This window comes from Gossypium hirsutum, chromosome A03, assembly GCF_007990345.1.
Source record: "Gossypium hirsutum isolate 1008001.06 chromosome A03, Gossypium_hirsutum_v2.1, whole genome shotgun sequence".
In the NCBI taxonomy this organism is placed as follows: domain Eukaryota; kingdom Viridiplantae; phylum Streptophyta; class Magnoliopsida; order Malvales; family Malvaceae; genus Gossypium; species Gossypium hirsutum.
This window is the reverse complement of record NC_053426.1, coordinates 36583722-36592529: the sequence shown is the minus strand read 5'-3', so window position 1 is coordinate 36592529 and position 8808 is coordinate 36583722. Positions and strand designations below refer to the sequence as shown.

Below are 8808 nucleotides of genomic sequence, written 5' to 3'. Positions count from 1 at the left end.
AACTTCTGCTTATTTACTAAAAGCTCTTTTAAAAATTTCATTGCATTTAGCATCTGTGACAAAGCTTCAATAAATGGTAAGTTAATATGTAATTTGTTCAAACGTTTAAGGAAGTTACCGAATTGTTTGTCTGAGCGGCTTTCCTTGTCGCGTTAGGGTATGAGACACGAGGTTTATATTCGGCAGTCACTGGTTTGTTTGTATTTGTAGCCAAAGCGGTAACCCATGGTGAGGGCACCTTCTTAGTAAGTCCTTGTATCTCTCTCATGCATCAAAAAGTGTTTCTAAATCCACCTGCATAAAATAAGAGATATCATTACGTAATTTAGCTGTTTTAGCCGGCGAAAAATATTTTAGTAAAAATTTCTCGATCATTTGTTCCCAAGTAGTAATTGACCCTCGTGGTAACGAGTTCAACCACTGTTTAGCTTTGTTCCTCAATGAAAAAGGAAATAACTAAAGACGAATGGCATCATTAGAAACGCCATTGATTTTGAATGTATCGCAAAATTCCAGGAAATTTGCTAAATGAGCGTTGGGATTTTCATCCTGCAAATCATCAAACTGAACAAACTGCTGTATCATCTGAATAGTGTTAGGTTTTAATTCAAAAGTATTTACAGCTACAGCAGGTCTAACTATGCTAGATTCAGTTCCTGTTAAAGAAGGTTTAGCATAATCATACATAGTGCGTGGAACAGGATTTTGATTAGCCACAATTGCAGGAGGTAGCTGATTGCCTTGGTTTTCAGCCATCTCTTCGATTGGGGGTTGAGTATTGTCTTTTTGCTTGTTCTCCTTGTATCGTAAGCTGCACCTTATCTCTCTTTGATTTCTATGAACTGTACGATCGATTTCTTCGTCAAAAAGTAACTATCCCGATGGGTTTCTTCTAGTCATAAACTATAAAAACCCGCCAAAAGAAAGAATAAGTATATTAATAGATAATAATAATAAAATTAAATTAAATTGCAAGAAAAATAAATGGCTAAAGTAATAAAAATTTAGCGTTCCTAATATTTTAGTTCCCCGGCAACGGCGCCAAAAACTTGATCGCGTGATTCGTAATAAGTAATAAATATTTATAATGAAGATCAAACCTAGACTAACTATTATCACGATGAAAAGGCAAGCGTACTATCGAACAATAGTATAGTAATGGCAAGATCTGGATATCGTACCCAAGGGAACCAAAAGTACTAGTAACAACTATCTTTTTATTATTTAGCCTAAGAATAAAAGGGGTTTTATTTGTTTTAATTAACTAATTATCTAAACTAAGAACGTACAGAGAAAAGAATTTGGGAATTGCTTTGGGAAAATTGATTGACTTGAGACAATACCTAAGGAAAAATCCACCTAGACTTTACTTGTTATTCCGGCTCCAAATCGGACAATTTATTCATTCAACTTGTTCCGTAGAGATCCCTAAGTTATGTTATTATCCCTATTCAAGACTAATAACGTCTAATCCCTAGATTGAATAACCGAGACTTTTCTCTAATTAACACTCTAGGGTTGCATTAACTTGATCTATGGATCCCCCTATTAGGTTTCACCCTAATCTGGCAAAATCTTGTCACCCTATTTCTAGGCGTACAATCAACTCCGCTTAATTATGACAAAAGTACTGTTAGACAGGGTCTATTCCTCCTCTGAATAAGAGCATGTCTTGAATCAGTATCCTGGGATATCAAAACAAGAATTAAGAACACATAATTAAGAACAAGTTAAATATTTATCATAAATAATAACAAGATTCGTCTTAGGTTTCATTCCCCTTAGGTATTTAGGGGTTTAGTTCATAACTAAATAAGAAAACATCCCAGAAGAATAAACAATACAAAACATAAAGAAAACCCAAAACTCCTGAAGGGAAATTGAGGAGAGATCTTCAATCTTGATGATGAATCTGGCTTCTGAGATGGATCAATTAGCTTCTTTGGGGTAATTCCTTACCCTCTATTCTCCGTCTCCCTTTTTCTCCTCTTCTAGGGTGTATTTATAGGCTTTGAAATGCCTAGAAACCCTCAAAAGTGGCCTTTTCCGAATTAGACTTAACTTGGGCTCGACAGGGACACGCCCGTATGACACGACTGTGTGACGTGATTGCCAGGCCGTGTTCGATTCGTTAAATTACACACGACCGTGTGGGTCAATGGCCAGGCCGTGTGAATCATGAAAGCCTTGGTCGACACCCTCGAAAGACACGGGCGTGTGAGCTGCCCTGTGGCAAGGCTTAGGCCGTGTCATCTTCTCGATTTGGTCTGTTTAGTCCCTTTTTTGCTCATTTTTGGCTCTTTTTGACTCTTGGTGCTCTCCTGCGTGCAAAACATGAAATTAAAGCATTAGGAGCATCGAATTCACCAATTCTAATGAGAAATAATCCATAAAATGCATTAAACATGGGTAAAAATATGTATAATTTACGGTTTATCAAGTCTTGATCGAGGGAAGAACAAAATTTACAAGGATTAGACTCGTTCCCATCATTTTGTGCCAAGGTAAGTACATATGTAAGTAGTGTGTCATTGTAGCTTACTTTTAAATGTTTTATTTTTACCGTGTATCATAATCTACTCGATACCATGAAAGTATAAATAATGCGATATAAGAGTAACCTACATTATGAACAAGTGCGACAACATCAGGTTAGATACGAGATCCCGTCGGACCTTGAAAATAGTATAGGATACAAAAGGTTAGTCATGAGAAATTGAGTGGTCTGAACTCATGAGTTGAGTCTGAGTTCATGAGACAAGTGAAATATGTAATGTGGGTCCAGGTACTAACTTTGTGTAAGGACCCGTGAGTAGCTCAATGACTGGGCATTACATGATAGAGCTATGGGGTCCGGGTACTGACTTGGTGAAAAGGCCTGTGAGTAGCTCAAGTATGCAAGTATTACAAAGTACGAGGTAGCTTTGGCTACTTGTATAGTACTTAGGAGTAAATTGCCCGTGTATTCATTGATATTTCTGAGTATTCAAAGGGGTAACTCGATGAATGGATTGGCGATACTTCCAATGAGATATGTCAATAGAGAGAATGAACTTGAGTTATTTTACGGGTAACAACAAGTACATATACTAAACTCTCGAACGAAGACCATAGTATATGATGAGATTTAGTAAGTATGCATAAAAGAAGGAAGAGCAAGATAGTGAGGTTAAAATGATATATCATTTAAGTATGATAAACCATTGTTTGAGGAATGTATTTCTAATTACACTTATTTGCATATATGTACTTACTAAGCTCTTATGCTTACCCTTTTTCCTTTCTATTTTCTTTTTAGTGCCGCCAAAGTAGTTCGAGGATCATCGCCTACGTCAGAGAAGCCAGTCATACTATCCTCGAAGCTCTTGGTATAACTAGTTTTATCATTTTGATTATGGCATGTATAGGAATCTTTGATTTTATTTTTTTGTCACATTGTTTTGGGGCCAAAGGTGTTGGCTTGTTTTAGTATTTGACTCATTTTGTATAAGGCCATGAAAATGGCTAATATTGTAAGTCATTATATGAATGCAAGATAGTCTTTGTGAATGTTAAATTGTTGATATGGATAAATTTGTGAAATGTATATAGGCCTTAGCTATGGTTGTTGGTTGAGAACTCATATTAAATTAGACCTTGATATGTTGATTAGTATTAAATTTTGTTTCGGGGTGGCATAAGGCTTGGTAAATAACCTTATATTGTCCACACAGGTAGACACACGGATGTGTGTCTAGGCCGTGTGTGTCACACAGCCAACCTCATGAGAGTGTTGTCTGGCCGTGTGTCTCCTGCACGTAAAATTTACTAGTTAGTATGCATAGTAGTAAACATACGGGTAGAGACGCGACCGTGTATCTTAGCTATGTAAAGGGCACGATCTAGCACACATGTGCCTTGGCTGTTGCCCCAAATTGGATGTTGACATCAGAAATAGAATGTCATGGTTTTTAGACACAGGCTAGGACACGGGCATGTCATGGCCGTGTGTGGGACACGGGCCATAGACACGGGAGTGTACTAGGCCGTGTAAAAACCCCTGTAGGTTTGAATTTAGTATTTAACTCACACGGGCATGGGACACGGGTGTGTACCTTGATGCTTAGGCTGTGTGTGCCACACGGGCCATCAGTACAACCATGTTCATGTTCCACACGGGTGTGTTGCCCATCGATACGGGCGTGTGCCCTATTTCAAAGGTCATTTTTCCTAATGTTGATTAAAGGACCCGAATCGGTCCCAAGTGATTTCCAGGAGATGCTTTGAGCCTTATAAGCCCTTTATAAGAAGTTTTGGAAAAGTTTGAAAAAGTATTGAATTTAATCAAGTCTTGATGACTCGTAAATGTTTGAATGCATGTGTTTAAGTTTAGTAACGCCTCGTATGTTGTCCCGGTGTAGGGCACGGGTGTGGGGTGTTACACCTAACCCGAATTCGTTGCTGGAACAAGGTTACAGAGCATTACCAGAATTTATAGAACAAATAACAGACACTTCATAATTCTTTAGTATCCATATCAAATTCTAATCAAATTTCATCATATAGTCCCTTACATGAGCTCTGAAGGCCAAAATCGTGCATTAGAATTAGATCAAATTAAATTGAGTACTCAGAAAATTTTTCGTGAAATTTCAAAAAATTTCCTAGGTGCGAGGGTCACACGCCCATATGGACAGGTCGTGTGGCTCACACGGCCAGGGACATGCTCATGTCTTAGGCTGTGTAACTCTCTGACTTGGGTCACACAGCCAAGTCACAAGCCTATGTGCTAAGCCGTGGGTAGGTGCAAGGGTCACATGGCTAAGTTACACGCCAGTGTGCCAGGCCATGTGATCAATTCTAAGCATTTTGTTTTGACATTTTAAAGATGCAGAGGACACACGGCCAAATCATAGACACACACCCGTGTCTTTGCCCGTGTGGACGAAAATAGGCTATTTTCCAAGCCACATTTCTCACCCCAAATTCTCATCTAGCTATGCCAACACTTTAACATATTCACAAGTGAATATAGGTCATTTAAACCAACTTAAAATCCAAGTCATATACATGATATTATACCTCATATAACCAAGTATACAGATTTACTTAAATTACCATGTTCACTTATATACATATTTTATCAAATATGCTAACTTAATTCGATCATCAATATGCCAATATAATTTTTATCAATCAACCATTTCAAGCATATACCATACATGTCCATCACTAGCCATTCCAATGGCTAGTTATAACCCAAATATTTACATGCCAATTGGCTAATTAACCTATACATGCCATTATAACCATAATTATGTTACCATATATACCAAGATGGGCCAATGGATAGTGTAAGTGATCCCCACCAATGCTTCCAATCCAACGAGCTTCCGAATTACTATAGAACAGGGGACAATAAAATAGAGTAAGCATATTATGCTTAGTAAGTTTGTATAACATGGTAATAAACTTACCATTCATTTAAATTCAATATAAACATACAAGGCATATTCAGTCAACTGTATCACGAGCCCTAACACATATCCTCATCACCCGTGTTAGTTATACATTCCACTATAACATCAATAAACATATATGGGCTCAACAATAATCAGATTTCCATATTCATATGCTTTTCACATCATGTATTCATGTAACATGTACAAATCATATTACAAATCAAATCCCTATATTTCAAGTTCAATTTCATAATAATTCGTCTCGAGCTCAAATTATTCCATGTCAAAACTTTATTCATTAAATCATTCGAAATATCAATGTCACACAAATAGTACACTCAAGAAGTACAAATCTATAATCATGGATGAATGTATTCATCAAATAAATTCCATGTACATATATCATTATCACATCAAATAGGTATGCTTAAAATATTTATGTGAATAATGCATTGATGATATGTTTGGATGATATAAATGTGGTACCAATGAGGGTACATTGGTTAGACACCTAGGATGATTGTTTTGACGTGTTTTAAGTATATTTGATTGTGTTTTGAAAAGGTTAAATGAATGGTTTTTGATTTGCTTAATGCCCAAGCAAATAGGAAATGGTAAACTTGTTGTTTAAGGTACAATTTAGGTTCACACGACCAAACATACGGGTGTGTAATTTGGCCGTATGAGATACATAGCTGGCACACGGATGTGTGATGCATTTTGAGAATTACATGACTTGGTACACGGGCGTGTAGCTTGGCCGTGTGACCTAAGTCAGTGAGTTACACGGGCACAAACACAGGCTGGGGCACGACCGTGTGTCCCTATTTCGAAAGTTACACGGGTGTGTGTCTTAGCCGTATGACCCCTGTAGTTGAATTTTTTTTGAACATTTTCATCAAATTTTCAAATGTTCCAGATTTAGTCCTGCATCGTTTCTAAAGTGATTCTAAGGCCTCGAGGGCTTAAATAATTGACGATAAGCATGCTTAATGATGGATTATGTTATAATTATTGAAATGTTTTAAAATGAATGATTTAGGTAACGTTTATTCGGTAATGCTCTGAAACTTTATTTCGATAATAGATACGGGTTAGAAGTATTACATTTAGTGGTATCAGAGGTTGTAAGTTTAGCCGATTCTCTGATTAAATCCAGCTCAGAATTGAGTCTAGAGGTACATTCATAATTGAGTCGAATTAAGTTGAGATTTGGATGCTAATATATTTGTTTTTGTTTTATAGTTGAAAATTTCAGATGACTATAATAATGATGTTGATTAAGAGATGTATACCGGAGGTGATGTCTCTAATGAATTAGATAGAATTGAATCAGTAACACCGAGTATTAATCCAATTCATGCTAATCCAATTCGTGCTCAACGACCTAACATTGAGCGATGTAATAGTAAGGAAGAAGGTGATTCATATTTAGTTCGAGCTATCATTGATGCTCTTCAGCGTGTTGCGGGAACTACATCCGCTACGACATCTACACCTATTGTTCATCAAGCTCCCATAAAAGAGTTACGTAGATACGATGGAACCAAATTCTTAGGGTTGAAAGAAGTTGATCCTTCCGCAGCTGAGGTTTGGATTGAATCCAGTAAACGCGTCTTGCAACAACTCTAATGCAACTCGCGTGAACATATAATATGTGTTGTTTCTCTACTATAAGAAGAAACATATACCTGGTGGCAGTCAGTCACACGCCACATATTTGCAGATCAGGCTAATTGGGAATTCTTTCAAAAGGATTTTCAAAAGAAATATGTGGGGGAACTGTATATCGAAAATAGAAGACAAGAGTTTTTTTATGCTGAAACAAGGTGAAATGTTTGTGGTTGATTATGAACGAGAGTTTTTACGCCTTAGTAGGTACGCTGTTGAATTTGTACCGACTGAAATTGAAAGTTACAAGCAATTTTTGCGTGGTTTACATGATAAGCTTCGAGTTCAGTTAGTATCGCATAGAATGGTAGAACAAGCTCTGGGTCTTGATAAAAAGATTGAGACTACTCATACTATTGGAAAATGTAATGGAGCTGCTAGTTCAAATCCACAACCGATGAGATCAAAAGAATTTTGTGGTATCTGGAGGTTGACTTTTAAGCCGGAATGTAACACTCCTAATCCATACCCGTCGCTAGAATAGTGTTAAGAGCATTACCAGAGTTTACAAATCAAACGGACAAAAATTTCAAACATTTCATATCATATCATTAAACATATTAAAACCAAGTCAAAACATACATATTATCCCTTATACGAGCCCTCAAGACCCTAAATATGTGATAGAAACAAGTCGAGATTAAATTAAAAACTCAGAAAATTTTTCAGAAAATATTGAAAATTTCAACACTGTAAGGGTCACACGATCGTGCGTGTAACACCCCTTTACTCCTATTCAATGTCGGAACAGGATACGAGGCATTACCGGACTTACAAAGCGAGAAAACATACAATTTCGGGTCATAAATTTTCATCCAAATTAAAACCATTCGTATTCAATCATAAAGTCCCTAATACGAGCCTACAAGGCCCGAAACATGCTTTGGAAGTAGTTCGAGACTAAACCGAGCAATTAGGAAATTTTTACAAAACTTGGAAAATTTTTGCTATGAATAAGGGTCACACGCCCGTGTGGCTTGGGACAAGCTTGTGTGGGCAGGCCGTGTGGTCACACACGCCCGTGTCCCTAACCCATGTAACTCTCTGTTTTGTAATGCATGAACAAATTGATGTCACATGGCCAAGTCACACGTTCGTGTGTGAGGCTGTGTCCCTCACACAGCTAAGACACACGCCCGTGTCTCTGCCTGTGTGCTCAATTTTGAGCATTCTGTTTCTCAAAATTAAAGTGCAGGGGACACACGGCCGAACACATGCCCATGGGGCAGACCATGTGTCACACACGGCCTAGACACTCGCTCATGTGTCTACCCGTGTGGACAAAATAAAGGCTATCTACCAAGCCATTTGTCACCCTCATTTACACCTTCACACACACAAGTTCAATGGCATAATCCATGGCATGTTTAAGCAACCAAAACATCCATAATCAAGGGTAAATCATATCATTCATTACCAACACTTAACATATTTACTATAGCATTATTTACCAAATCAATTCATACCAAACTCACATTCACAAGTATCAACATGAATACTTTCATCATGCATAATTCTACTTAGATTTCCTAACATACCAAAGGATCCATCTCATCCATTTCACAACAAGACATTTAACCATAATAAACACATAGCAACCCATTGCAAAACTCAAAAACAAGAAGGCATTACCACATATACTTATATAAATGGCTTACTCATTTTAGCCAAAATAAGCCAATTACATGGCTAAATA

General features: G+C 37.3%; 1 non-coding gene across 1 annotated transcript; it reads left to right on the top strand.

Annotated features, from left to right (window-relative positions):
* Positions 1–220: 220 nt before the first annotated feature.
* On the top strand, positions 221–327 carry LOC121226306 (small nucleolar RNA R71). Its single transcript, XR_005924154.1, has one exon. It is a non-coding gene; the product is annotated as a small nucleolar RNA R71 (small nucleolar RNA).
* Positions 328–8808: the final 8481 nt, after the last annotated feature.